Here is a 15,714-nt window from a genome sequence, read left to right as displayed (position 1 = left end):
AAAGGTCAGTTCAGTTGTCTTGAATCAGAGTCAATAATACTCTAATGCGATTTTGCCAAATTTTTGTTGCACTCTTAAGTAACCACTCTATTTCCTTCTGCAAAAGAGCATCAACTGGGCACTGCTCGGTTTGTACAGTGCTAGAAGCTCTGCACTCAGCTGGCTACCCAACCCCAGAACAACCTTAGGTCCCAGACTTGATCATTACCCCCAGGAGGCAAAGAAACAACTTGAGGGTCTGTTCCAATATACCGGTACTTGCCATTCTTAGCTTGGCATTCCTTTTTGCTCAGCCAGATGTCTGATCTCGTTCCCCAGAACTTGCCCAGATTTTTTTGTTATGCCTGCCTGAAGACTCACCTTCAGCACTATTCCTCATCCAGTCAAGACCAGATATTCAAAATGAAACAATCTTAATTCTCATATTTATTATAATAAACTACAGAGAGAGGAAGGATGGAGCAACCAAGGAACATGGTATCATCAAAGCCTGCGGCACAAACAAGGACTGTATTAAAATGCTTTCAGATGGCTCAAAAAAAAGCTGTGTCCCAAGCAGTAGTTTTGGTGCTCTGAATAGACCCCAACGTAGAGTACAGGAGCCAAAAACTTCTTTTTTAAAAAAAAAAATGACCTTGTTTTCACTTGAACTGAAGCACAGAATTCTTTCATAAGCAGACATGTGGATTTGATGACATGCCAGTTTGACTTTCGGAAATAAAATAGTATCTAAACAGAGTTGTGCATTCATAGTAAAAGTCACACTTCGGCACATACAAAGGAACTTTTAAAGGGTTATAAGTTAGCTCTATCTTACCTGTGCCTTCTTTGTGGCAATGGAAGCTGCTTGTTCCTAGTTAAAGGTAAAGGTAAAGGGACCCCTGACTGTTAGGTCCAGTCATGGACAACTCTGGGGTTGCGGTGCTCATCTCGCTCTATAGGCCGAGGGAGCTGGTGTTTGTTCACAGACAGCTTCCAGGTCATGTGGTCAGCATGACTAAGCCGCTTCTGGTGAACCAGAGCAGTGCATGGAAATGCCATTTACCTTCCCGCCGGAGCGATACCTATTTATCTAATTGCACTTTGATGTGCTTTTGAACTGCTAGGTAGGCAGGAGCTGGGACCGAACAACAGGAGCTCACCCCATCGCGGGGATTCGAACCGCCGACCTTCTGATTGGCAAGCCCTAGGCTCTGTGGTTTAGACCACAGTGCCACCCGCGTCCCCTAGTTACTGAAAGCAATTATGCCATTCACAACATAAGGTAAGGGTTTGGGTTTTTTAAGCCTCCGTTGTTATTAGCCAATTTAACAAGAAGGAAAATTTCCTCTTGACAGCAACTATGGTACAGTGTTAGACCCTAACCCTTATTTGATCAGCCTTCCATCTAGTTGGAGAAACTGTTTGGCATGAGGCTCAGTGATTGTATAAACACATCCCAAGCCTTACAGCAACTAAACTTGCAGTCCTCATCCAAATGGCAGGCTGAAAGTTTAGCTGGGTCAGGAAAGGCAACACAGTCTAAATGCAACTGTCTATGGAGTTGTTATTTATTCATTCATTCATTCATTCAGTCTGTCTGTCTGTCTGTCTGTCCATCTGCCTGCCTTCTTTCTGAATTTTTGTTTTCTTTTAAACCTGGGCAATCTGTGGCCCGGCTCCCAGATGTTGCTGGACTCCTATTAGTCCCAGCCAGCATAGCTAAGGGACAGAGGCACTGGGAGCTTAGACCCAGATTGCAAACCCTTTTAGATTGCTGAAGGCTTTCCTCCACCTGCCAAGAATCTATATTGATTTACTCTGAAATAGCCTTTCCTGTACTGGCTTGTGAGGCAGGTGTGTTAGAAGCATATTTTGGCATTGGATGCTATAGAAATAAATACATTACTGCTGCTGCTAACAATAATAACCATTTCCATTTTGTTTATTTTTTATTTTATTTTATACCCTACTTTTGGGTCCTCTTTACACTCCTGAATCGTTTAAAATAAAAAGTTTAACAGGAAGCTTGGTCTCACAGTAAATCTAGTTAGACTTACAGAAAATGTAGAACTCAGCAGTGCTTACTAGCAACTGGAATGAAAGACATAGGTGGAGCCATGTGGATGGGAAAGTAGTAGACTTTAGTGCATATATATAAAAACATTACACACACACACACACTGTTTAATTCCCCCCAAAAAAACAAAATGGAAACCAATACTTACCAGGAAAAGGCATCAGAATGTGGAAAATTTGAGCATGCGTGTCATGTATGGAAGTCTGCTACACAGATGTGTCCTTAGTGAAATTACTTGTTGTTCAGCACATGCATGTACTGTGTAAGATCAGAGCGGATGCCTCTGAGCATTATTTTTAAGACCTGCAGATAATTACTCACAACTGAGTTGCATCTCTCCCAAAAAGAAGGGTCACATCAGTATCACCTCCACCACCTGTGTTTTCCTAAGAACTCTTTTTTTTTAAAAAAAGCAAAATTCAAAGGAGGAAGAAGAAGTAAGAATACAGAAAAGAGAGAAGGGCAGATGAGATGAAAGACACAAAGACAGAAAGAAAAAAACACAGGAAGAAATAAAGACAGAAAAGGGGCCTGATGTGACTCCAAGCAAATTTTTCTGGTCCCTCCCAAAATCCAGTTTTGGACAGGGGCGTGGGGTGGTGGGGAGTTAAGTAGACAGGGTGTTAGGATGGGCAGAAAGGTTTAGACCCAGCCCCTTGATGAGAATACAAACCACTCCTTCCCCAGTCATCAGCTAAATCATTTTATAAATAGGGAGGAGGAAACAATAAACATTGCTGCCATTTACGATTCCCATCCAACAAGTACAAGGTGAAGTTGCTCGTCTCTCTTTGGAGGAAAGCAACCATGAAATGCAAATCAGGCTAGTCTCCATCTCAGCGATTCCAGGCATCAGATACTGTTGAGTCCTGCTGCTGAGAAAGGCAGGCATTGGCACAAAGCTTCTCCCTATGCTAGAGGAGGTTGGCATGACGCCAGTGACCACCTTCCTTTGAAACAGCTCTGTGTCACATTAACTTGGAATATTGGAGGTCACGACGACAGTCTGTCTGCAGCATTTCAAACAGTCAAGAGAGACATGCAAAGAAAATAGTTACGAGTTCCCAAAAAGTAAACTCTCTTGGTTGATCAGCAAAAGGTCTGCTGTGGCTGCACACAGACTTCAGAAGGGGAGTGGAGCAACTGCTATGGATCAAAAGCAAGTGAGCTCCCTCCGTTTAACCACCAAATGGCTGCCACAGTGAAATATTGCACTACAATTAAATGTGCCACCCTTACGCCTGCCATATTTTTTCTGTTGGTCTCTTCAATTTCAACCTCTCTTCAATTTCAACAATTTCAATTTCAATTTGTCTCCTTATTTTGCATTGTTTCACAGTGCTCATAAATGTTTATTCCTCTCTTTTTCCCCCACACAGGCTCTACAGAAATGCTAGCTATGCTGAGGCACAAATTAGACCTAATATTACAACGTGGGCCTGCCCCAATCACATATAAAAGTGCCTAGCTGAGGGGGGGAGTCTTTACATACTTTAGAGAAAGCCCTCCTGAATTAGGCCAAAAGCCCATCTATCCCCGCATCCCATTCTCACAGCAGCTAACCAGATGCCTGTGGGAAGCCTGCAACCAGAATTTAAGTGCAACCCTGGCTCCACCAGCTCTGTTTCCCAGCAACTGGTATTCACAGGCACACTGATGGTGGAGAAAAAACTTCTACCTATTGTAATGGCTGGTATCCATTAACAGCCTTATCAAAAATAACTTGCAGGTTTAACTATGTGCTGTGTGAACAAGTGCTTTTCTTTATCGGTCTTCAATCTTTCACCATCTTGCTTCACTGGATGGCCCAAAGTTCTATTATTATTATTGGGGGGGGGGGGAGAGAGAGAGACATCTCCAAGCTTGTGGCAGCAGGCTCCAAAGAGATAAGACACAGGCAAGGAGAGGGTTTTCTGTCAACTATTTATCTACCCCTTTTGCTCCTAAACCTTGGTTCCATCCCTGCTCTGTATGCTGTTGGGGCAGGCCCACATTGAAGAGATGGCCCAGCTTCCGTTGGTCCCAGCAGAGGTCTGCTTGTTGCATCTGCCACAGAAGAGTGAAGGACTAATGATGTTCTATAGCCCCTGTTTTTCTCCAGTATGGAACAGCAATCGCACAATGCATCTTCATCTTGCTATTTTCACCCCATGCCTCACTCTTTTTCAACTGTGCTCCAGTATGTCATCCAAATGAGCTCAATTGGCCCTTTGTTTCTGCAGGTACAGCTAGCCCTGGTACAAAGGCACTCCGTCTTCAGATTGCCATTGTCTCAGAGTTTGTTTATTGTGAGCAACACCAGAGCCCTGCAGCTTCTGGTGACTAACACTGCTAAGCATCACTATGCTGCTTCCCATCCCCAGAAAGGGAATGAAACAACACAAGTCCTCAGTACTTCTTTTGTGCAGGCACAAACTGAAAGCAAAATGTCAGGGTGAGCAATGCAAGTGAGGTTTCTTAGCCAATGGTCCATCTGTCCTCTCACTTCCCTTTCTGTCTCATCTTTCTGGACGCAGGCAGGGTTCATAAATAGTCTATATATCAAAGGAACCAGCTGAGTTTACACTCTAGCTCCTCCTGTTTACCAGGGACAGTCTCCATTTTCCAATACCTGTACCTAGGCAAAACAATGTCCTTGGTTTTTGCTGTTTGGGACAAAGCCAATTGAGTTCAATGGGACTTACCCCAGAGCTAAGTGTGCATAAGATTGCAGTCATGATTATTTATTCTGGGATGAGTTGGAGAGAATTGACACCTTCTATTTTAACAAAGGCTGAAATCCCAGGCACATTTACTTTTGAGTAAACTAATGTAAAGGTTGGTTAAGTCCAGTCAAAGGTGACTATGGGGTGCAGTGCTCATCTCACTTCAGGGTGTGGGAGCCGGCATTTGTCCACAGACAGCTTTCCAGGTCATGTGGCCAGCATGACTAAACCGGCTTCTGGCACAACAGAACACCATGACGGAAACCAGAACGCACAGAAATGCCGTTTACCTTCCTGCCGCAGTGGTACCTATTTATCTACTCACACTGGTATGCTTTTGAACTGCTAGGCTGGCAGAAGCTGGAACAGAGCAACGGGTGCTCACCACCACCAAATGGATTTGAACCGCCAACCTGCAGGTCAGCAAGCCCAAGAGGCTCAGTAGTTTAGACCACAGTGCCACCTGCATTTGTAAACAAATGTACAATTGGTCCACATGCATCAATTGTATTAAACATTCTTGAACTTAAAAGGGGGACATGGGTCAGTTTACTGACATTCCTTGCTTTTGAAGCTGTTGCAGAATAGACTGTTGACAACCAACAGAATAAAGCTTCCATCAAGCAACGAAGAGCCCTGATCAATGAGGGCCTAAGGGGCTATGTGTGAGGTTCAAGCAGTGATCCTTGAGCTGAGAACAGGAATGCCCTTGCTGTAACTACAAAACAGAGGGTATGGCTAACTTAATATATGCCCAAGTTAGAAGGGGCATAAGGAAGTTACCCAAACACCCACAGGCATGATATTCAGGGATTTTGTGGCTTTTGGGGCCTATGCTCATACCATCACAGTGAGGGGTCTGTAATCAGTAAAAGACTCACATCTAGGGCACCAGCAATACAGAAACATCATCCTTACTGGCTGCCTTTCAAGTGACTTCTTTCCTCTTCTCTTAATTAAGAACGCAGCAGCATTCTCTATCACTATAGGAATGTTTCAATTCTCTCATATCTGCTATGGAACCGTTGTCAAGGGTTTATACCAGTAGTGGGTACCTCAGGCCCAGAAAATGTCCCCCTGCCTCTAGTCCTCTCTATCTGGCCCTTGAGACTCTCACCAGTTAACATCTCTCACCAGTCCTGTTCTGCATCTTCCACAGTGTGTCCATGATATTGACTCTTGCTTGCTTGTGGAGAATGGAGAAACATGTGTGGGTGTCAGAAATATCTAGTAAAAGCCATAAACCTTTGCTTTTTGCATAGGTGGGATATATAACATACTGTATGAAGTTAATAACCTGCACCTTTGCTCTGGTCGTTTTTACCTCTGGACTCACCCACCACCACTGGCTTGCAGCCCTGTAGAAGGTCACCCACAAAGGAATGTGGTTCTCAGGTTGAAAAAGGTTGACCTCCCCCTGAGATGCGTCTCTCTCTGCCCTTCCATTGCTGCCACCCAAAAACCCACTGAAACTTAAAAATAAGAAGTATCTCCTATCAGCAGTTCAAATACAAGGATGTACAGAGCTATTCTGTTAAAACAGCTGCTTATGCTGCATTGTTGGACAAAAAGCACATTGATTTTCACAGACAGATAAATGCAAAATTAGCAATAGTTACTATAATTTACCTAGAAATACTGTACATCTCAACTTCATGGGGAAGACTGCGACCAGATGACCTGTTGCCTGCTCAGTCTGCTGTCTGGGTGCTAAATACTGAGAGGCAACATCAAGGGCCCAGCTCTCTCTTCCTATGGTTCTTTAACTTTAAGGTAGTGTTGGACCAGGCAGCCCTTTAAAACAGACTGCCATCTTTCAAATAGAGGGCTGCAAAGTAGGATAGGTGGTTTAGCTTCTACTGGACTTCAGCAATGGCCGCAGGCATCAAAGAATTCTCAATATCGAGATAGGAGCTGGTGGGACGCGGTGCGCTTTGGAGTAACAGTGAAGTGTTTGAGCAGGAGAGTGAGGTGGGGCACAGAGTGGGGCCTGGTCATTAAAAAGCACACTGAGTGTTTGTGGAATGTGTAAGAGTGAAGATTAAAGCTTGCTTTGCACTTTCAGGCTCTCAAAAATGCACCAAACTCTTTACTGCAGAAAAAGAGACTGTTGAGGGTAAATTCAGTGTGACATGTTAAACGTAAGGTCATCATAAGTCACCTATAGAATAGCCCAGGAACAAAAGGCACATTAGATCATTTTGTCATTAAGTAAAGGGAGTATGTGTAAGAGTCAGACCTTCTCTTAAAATGGTTATTGTTTCTTCACGCTCTCAATGGGTTCTGATCACAAAGTAGAAAATAAGGATTAGACTAGGTGGACAAGCTTTCAGTGGATGCTTCATAAAGAGGTCCACAACCAGAGTTACCACTTAAAGATGAGTAACAGGAACTTTGAGAGGGAAAGACCACAATGTAATGAGTTTCTTTTAAAACAAATATTTGTGGTGGCTCAAGGGCAAGCGGCACAAAATCTTGCCAGCATTCAACTGACTCTGCAGAGCTCTACTCATAAAAAACCACCCAAAGGATAGGCTGTTATTTGTGGCCAGTGGTTTCCACTGATCATGCTCCCAGATGTTAGGAACATTTACAGCATTTTCTTCCCTTTTGCAGTGGTGTGCCCCCAAACACCCCACATAAAACACAGCAGAGTAGAAGTGGCACAGAAACCCAGGGTTCCTTCCAGCTTTAGCAGGCTGGACTCGAAATCACTGCATCATGAAAATATAAAACCTTACGTTTTGTGCAGGGCTTCCAACAATAGAGGCAGTTTCATGGAACATTACAAACTGCACGTAGACACATGAGCCATATCCTCCGCCCACTGAAACACCAGCACCACCACCTCTCCTAAACTGTACAATATGCACACCGCAGCCCAACTTAGCCAGCAATCAAGGAACATGGGATCCAACTGCTATGTAGCCAGACAATATGTGATTAAGCTTGTTGGGAAGGCCTCCAGAAGAGAGAAGCCAACATGGGAAAGTGCAAGGTCTCGGCTTGACATACGAAATTAGATATCCCAAGCACAACGCTGGGCATGACATCAGCACTGAATTTACAAATGAATTTGAACCTACCGCATAAGTAAAGCTCTTGTTTTCCCCTCTTGATGGTCTCTCGGTTTTGTGGTTTCTTCTGCTTCTCTTGGGGAAGCAGTTAGGTCATTGGTTTAGACTCCACTTGGGATGTAATGTGATCAGAGAATAAAATCCTCATATGTGAAGGCAAGATTGTTAAATGTTATTATTTCAACCCTCACCCCCCCTAACTGGCACCACAAGGAGATTCTGGGCTATTGATGGTCCCTTTGACTAATCACAGCTTCTTGGCCCTACATAACAGCGATGTGCAAGTCATTTGACATGGCACTATCAAAAGCATAGAAGTTTCTGAAAGAGTATGGACCCTGACAGTGAAATCAGGAATCATCTTCTTCTGGCCTTAGCATACATGAAAGGATTCAGGGAGAAGAAACTTTGGTCCTACACATGTATGCAGAAAGAGAAGTGGTGAGCAGCTTCTGCGTGCAAGTTTCAGGCAGAAGGAAAGGAAACTCATACACCATATTACATGTGTCTATCTTCACTTCATGCACAAGCATGGACCTGCTTCAATGAAATTTCAACATGCGGAATTACTTCTATTTTAGGTTGCTCTTTCCTACTATGGGGAAGAGACCTTAGTTCCATGCTAAAGCATATGCTTTGCAGGCATCACAAGACAGATATCAATACATGCATATAAAAAAGTAATACTGGTTACAGTCAAAAGAGTACTCTTGGACATGAACAACATCAAGGAAAGGGGGCTTCAAGGACAAAGGAGAAATTGTGATGCTCCCTTGTTATTTTTGATACTGGATACTGCATATTGCTTGATAAACATGTTATCTTGATAGTATTGGAATGTGTTATTATGTTTTGGTTTTGCTATGTTATTATGAAACATTTGCTATGTTTCTGTAGAGTTTCTAGAAATGCATCCCTGTTTCTTTGTTGCAAGCCACTTTGAGTATGATTTTTTTTTCTGTGGAAAAGCAGCATACAAATAAAAAAAAGGAATAAATGAAAATAGCAGTGGCAATTTCTTTGAAAAAATAAAACCAAGACTCTGAGTAATATCTTGACTTGGCAATATAGTTTTTTATGTGTTTTCCCTGTGTTAGGGCCATAAAATGCCGCTATGGTTGTCTTCCCTATTTTAATAATCCTGTTTGCGCTGAATATAATGTGTAAATTAACTTTAATGAGACTAGAATGTCCTCTTGTATCAAATAAAATAAAATACCTTTATTGGCATCACAGTATAAAACATTTTAGGTCACTGGGATAATTAAAAGGACAAGGGAGAAGCTGTTGAGGGTCATAAGGTCACACTGTGATCATGTGCACTTAGATATTGTCCTCTTGTAAATTCTTAGATTTTTTTTTAAAAAGACAACTTTATAAACAACAACACAATGTGTAAACAATATAAAGCAGTGTAGAAGCCCATTTCTTTCTAGACTTCAAAAAATACAAATTGCATATAACCAAGCCATCAAATATTCCTTTTTGTATTTCAGCATCATATTTCTCCTTCATATCTCTCAAAGTAAATGTTTAAAGTAAAAAGGGAATGATTGCTCCAAGCACATAATTAATTGTTCAAAGATGAATCATGCAATATTTGGAATAGTTTAGGCAAAAGTTTTCCTGCTCATAATTAGTTGTGGACACGAATGATAGCACTCAGGCACTTAATTAACTGATCGTCCCTTTAGTTGCAGTGAACAAGCAGGTATTCACTGTCGCTGGCCTCATGATGAATGACATCAGGAATTTTAGTTGCACTTGCAAAACCGCAGGTGTGAAATTAAAAAGCCAAGTTCTAATCTATTCAATATTGTGAGGTTGTTTTTTTTTGTGTAGAGAGGAGTGAACAGACAACTATCTCTCTCCCTCAGCTGGGCATTTTGACTGTTAACATGGTTTCTTTATTTATTCAACACACTGTCATTCTGTGAAAAGTTGAGAGCGGTTAGGATCTCCACCCCCACCATATGAAGTTCATTTTGGAAAGGGATTTGCACAATGCCTGCCTGCTTTTCAGGCATACACATCCAAGTGAAGGAGCGCTACTGCATTCCACTCGTAATATGGAAGAGCCACTATTAGTCACAAATGAGCAGTAAATTCAAGCAATGAAACAGCAGGGTTACATTCCACATTCATCCACAAAGGACAGCAAAGAGTGATGCAGCAAATAGCAACAGTTACAAACATTTAGAGCCTCCCCAAAGCCAATACGCCTTAACATTTCCTTCCACAAATCTTCCCCACTCCCCTTGCTTAGCCAGACTTACCGTACTTCCCTTTCTGCGTCACCATAAAAAGGGCAAGTTCTTCTAGTTGGAGGTGCAGATCCTTTTCAGCCTGGCAGGCCAGATCCTGACCTCACCCACTGGGCCACTTTGACAGATGGGTGGGGCCCCATCTACCTGTCAATCACCTGACATCACCATCATATCAGATGACCCATTTTCCCTTTCCAGGGTGGCTTGAATTTAAGCTGCACTACAAGGACAGATCCCAGCTGATGCAAACGGGCTTCCACTTGTCATAGATGTTACAGAGAGAAAGGGAAGAATTAAATCTATGGCCGCTGTTCTCAATACTTGCCACATAGTCAACGTCATTTGTAGCTTGGGCCTAACAACCAATGTGAAAAACACCACAGCAGCATGAAACAAGAAGGATTAGGGTAAGCACAGTTTTCAGCCAGCAAAAGGTGTTGTCCCTATTTCTGCTAAGAAAAGTCTGGTTGCCTCAAAGTGTGTGGGAGGTAAACTATGCAAGATAATGTTGCTGGATTACTTGGTGTTAAAGCCAATTGCTTAATTGTTGTTTTGGTAAGTTTGCACACAAGTAATTTTAATTTTGCAGTAGACAGAAGAAGCAAGAGTCACACTGTGTGTGAGAGATTAGAGTTGAGAGAGAGAGAGAGAGAGAGAGAGAGAGAGAGAGAGAGAGTTCCCACTGAAATGCTCTCAAGAACACCATGCTCATTTACTGCTACTTATGCTCGGAGATGGGAGGTGTTGCAGCAGTAGTACAAGCCTCTGTACTCATGTCCTTGAAGCCCTTTCCCTCAAATTCATTGAACATGCTCAGGGTTGGTTTCTTTTTACAAATGATGTCTCAAAGCAGAATACAAAAATAAAATTTCAATTCACGATACTTAAAAACAACAAGCCACTCTATAACATTAAGGTGATCAGACCCTAAAAAACCAAATCTCTCCATCCCCAAACATAGGCTTGACCACCAAAGAATGACCCAGAAAAGGGTACTACCAACTACACTAATTAACACCCTGAAAAAATGTCACACACACACACACACATCCCAAGATGCCAATGTTGATGCCAGGTGACCCTTCCTCGGGAAAACATTCCATAAATACAGTGGCTTTGCCATGGATGTTGATATCCTCCAGAACCAACAGTCTGGGATGGGCTCCACAGCATATTTGAGACCATGGGGAGACTACTGCGCAGTGAGGTGGGCAGTATTATCAGCAGAACCCCCAAAATGTTACATGCCCAACCCAAAGTACAAAACTCTCCAGACTTGTACTCAGCCAGACAGGAAGCCTGAAGAAAGAGAGAAAGATCAAACCTAGTGACCACAATGGTCCTCCTTTTCTTAGTCCTTCAGTCTGCTCTGAGGCTGCATTGAATACCCAGCTGGGCACAGGTGGGAAAAAGCAACTCCGCCCTTCTCAGCCACCTACGGTAGATATCAGTTGTGCATGCCTGTCCAGCGTCCTCATCCATGATCAGGTTGTAGATGGGGAGCTGAATGTGGGAATGCTCAGAGCATGGAAAGGCCGATCCAAAATATTTGGCTCAATTTAAGCATGGTATATTGATTTTGGGTGGAGGTTGTACATGAATCAGTTAAATGGAGAAATCCCTCTCATCTGAAATATAAGGCACAAACCAGAGACTCATTCAGGGAAAGCAGACAAATAGGTAAGCAGGCACATGAGCTTGGATGTGTACTGACTATAGATGATAAGGAGTTGCATGCATATGCATATCATCTGGCACAGAATTAAGAACTTTTGGAGTGACTTGCATTTTTCCTAGGGTATCAAAGCATCTATTAGAATTGTGCAGTACATCTTATCAGAAATAAACTTCAGTCCAGCTGTTGGATCCAGGACTTACCCGGATCCCAAATCCCCCATGAGTAAAGTTCATTTTGTTTGTTTGATGTGCTCCATAGAGTGCTTAGCAGCAGCGGCGGCGGCAGCAGCAACTCCTTTTTTGTTCTAGAGGCTGAAATCCATCAGGCACCTCTTGCTGAGTGTCAGTCTCCTTGGTATTGGAATAAATATTGCAAGTCAACCCTAGTGATGGACAGTTAACCCTGTCCTAACTCAATAAGCAAGGGATGAAATTTTGGAGAACAGTTTGTATCAGAGCCAGTGGTGTGAAGAATCAAGGGGGAAAGGAAGGCAAAGAGAGTTGAGGAATGCAAAACTTTTGGATACAGTATGATATTAAAATATATATGAGATATCTTGTTATTTTGATTAAGCCTTTTAAAAAATGATAGCAGACTTAGCAGCTGTTCAAACAGCAGTGGTTAACATCCCCCACTGGTCTGTCAGCAGCAGAACTATAATGTATTGTGACACTCCTCCCGCATTTTGTTTTTAACCATGAAGAACTACAAAACAAATGGCTGCTCATAGCATTAGCAGCTCTGCCCAGAGAACACAACACTGAAGGAACTTTCAATTTATTTTTTCTTTTGTTTGGCTAAGAAGATCACGGGAGGAGTGAAAGCTGACTTTGGCTCTTACTTTGTTTTATTGGGCTGATGAAGCCCACCTCAGAGAGAGAGAAAGAGAGAGAGAGGTAGCCAGAAAGGATGACTAGTTCTGGAAAGTACTCATACCTACAGAGTACAGTTTACATAAAGGTTCAATAGAAACTGGCAATTTAACTTTGTCTAAGTTCTGCATGGTGTTAGAGGGAGTCATATCAAGCTCTAAAGGTGCCATGTCTATTGTTTTTGTGAATTAAAAGTGTCAGCCCAACATTCCACAGCACACATCAGTCACTGAGATTTCCAATGTGCCAAGTTTCATGCTTGGCACACCGGCTTTTGAGGTTATTTAATTAAGATGAAGAAAAGAGAGCTGTAATAACACACAACCCCGTCTTGCAATCCTTTGTGAGAGCCACAGAGGAACCATGAAAAGCCCTGCATGATGCTGATTCTATTTAATTTTTGCAGGAGATTTCGGATGGATCCATTCAAATGGGAAAACCAGAGGACCAATAGACCATCTGAGCTGACCATCACGGTGAGGTTGAATGAACTACAAAAATAGCTCAACACCAGCACAGAGAAGAAGCAAAGAGCTGTCATTAGAGAGCAAGTGTGAACAAGATGCAAACACAGTCTGAAAAGCATGTTTGTTTTTAACATCTGAGTATCCAAAGCGCCTCAAAGTTGAGGGCACTTCAGAAGGATCCCACCTTGGCTCAGAGAAGCATGGAATCTATCCAAGCAGCCCACTTAGTTCTTGATACAGGATTCATCAGATGTATCCCATAATTTTTTATTCAGAAATCGGAAGTAATTGCCAGTAAAGCCAAGAGGTGGGGAAAGCAAGTGTAGTTCCTGAAAACAGATTCAGGAACAGAAACAGCTGTCAGAACAAAAAGTGGTGAATCAACCCAATGGGACAGTCACAAAGACCAGAGATTTTACACCCATTCATTAATAATGTTTTATGAATGAAAAATAGGAGGCTGCTAGAAGGTGGCATGACATTTTGTTTCAAACTTAAAATTATTCTAGCCCCTCCCAACTCTCTAGATTCTCTAGATATGCAACACAGACTATTCACTTGGTTGTTTTTTTTTTAATGCTACCGTGAGGTGATTCCCTCTCCCCAATTATCTTGTCCAATGTGCATTGGAATCATGGTGCATCCCAAGTCCAGCAAAGCTGCTCACTGATGAAACTGTCATAGACTGGCAGAGTAGACTGGATTTAATATCAATATGAAGTCAACCATACACTTTGCAAGGAATAAAATATAGCTGCATCTGCTTATGTGCAAGTTACACAGCTCCTTTGTGAACAAGGCTAATCATGTTCAGAAGCTGGTAGCAGGGACATAATCTTTTTCCATGTCAGAGACAGGTAAGAAAATCACATCCTCACGGGGAAAACCGTGTTTCCTTTCTCAGGAAAAAGGAAAGATTAAAATATTCTACCACGTCCCAAGCTCCATTAGTTGGCTTTGCAGAGAAGTCAATCAACACATGCTATAAGTGCATTCCTGAAAACTGAAAAGCCAAAGCTCTGTGGGAAGGAACTACCGGTAAATGCAATAAAATGTTACTAGAACTGTGTTCACATTTTGCTTCCCTGAATAACTGACTGTGGTTCCAGTATTGAACAGCATTGTTTATCATCACGATCCAGATATCTTAAATTATGACGGCACACAATGTCATGGTTAGAATTAGCATACAACCTGGATGGAATACAAAAGCCTCTGGTACATTAGTGTTTTATCACAGGAAAAGGTTGTTTTTGTGATTGTCGATTTTTGGTCATGCGCTTTAGAACCATACTGAATGCGGATGTTACCCAAGAGAGAAAGAATGTGGTCACTTTTCACATGCACAAATCATGGCACTGAATTCAAAACACAGGAACTGTGGCAATGCACTTCAAAGGCTTTCTGAAAGTATCATTTGGCAGCTGGCTGGTTCTTTAGAAAAACCTGCTAGGGAACATAGTTGTGGAGTTGCATTCCTCTGATACAGTTTTCCCCAACCTAATGCCCTTCAGATATTTTGATCATGCCTGACTACACTGGCTGGGACCGATGGGAGCTGTTAGCAAAAACCTCTGGAGGGCACCAGGTTGGAGAAAGCCGCATCACTGAATTCGGTTGAAACTCCAATGATCCATCATATAAAGGCCTAATGCAGCCCTTTTTCATTCCAAAGATTATCAGAGAGTTTCCAAAATGATTGCAGATTATTAGGAAATGATTACTGAAAGCATAATTAACACATTTTTTAAAACATTTTAATTACTGCCTTCCATGCCACTCCAAAGGCAGGTTGCACCCAATGTGGTTGACAGGCACACTTGTTTTATATTACGGAGCAACGTATGAATAGTACAGTTATGGGGGGAAATCCACATGAGCCAACCACTTTCATGGGATGACAATATGTCTCAAATCATTTTTTTTTAAATCAAGTAACTTTGTTTAAGAAATTACAGCAGAAATTGGATTATTTATCATGGTTGCTATTTCGTGTTCTAAGCCCCTTCACTGTGCTCATAAAGAAAAAGAAGACATACTCCATATTTAAGCTTTTCCTTTGTTATCTATAAATGTACCTGCATATGTCATATGGTAGGTGTGGGGAATCTTTGGTCCTCCAGATGCTGCTGGACTACAACTCCCATCAGTTGTAGTGGGTGAGTCAGGGCATGTCAGGAATAAAGGGAACTGTAGTTAAGAACATAACAACAGCCTACTGGATCAAACCAATGGTCCATTGAGCTCAGCATCCTGTTCTCACAGTGGCCAACCAGATGCCTGTGGGAAACCACAGAGCAGAACGTGAGCACAAGAACATTCTTACCTTCTGTGGTTTCCAGAAACTGGTATTTAGACACATTGCTGCCTCCAACTGTGGAGGTAGTCCATAGCCATCATGCCAAGTAGCATGATAGCCCTCTCCTCCATGAATTTCTTTTAAAGCTATCCAAGTTGGTGGCCATCACTGCCTCCTGGGAGAGCAAGTTATGTGCTGCATCAAGAAGTCCTTTCTTTTATCTGCCCCAAATCTTCCAACATTCAGCTTCATGGAGTGTTCATAAGTTTTAGTGTTATGAGAGGGGGGGG

This window comes from Lacerta agilis, chromosome 5, assembly GCF_009819535.1.
Source record: "Lacerta agilis isolate rLacAgi1 chromosome 5, rLacAgi1.pri, whole genome shotgun sequence".
Lineage (NCBI taxonomy): Eukaryota > Metazoa > Chordata > Lepidosauria > Squamata > Lacertidae > Lacerta > Lacerta agilis.
Note: the sequence above shows the minus strand (reverse complement) of the source record.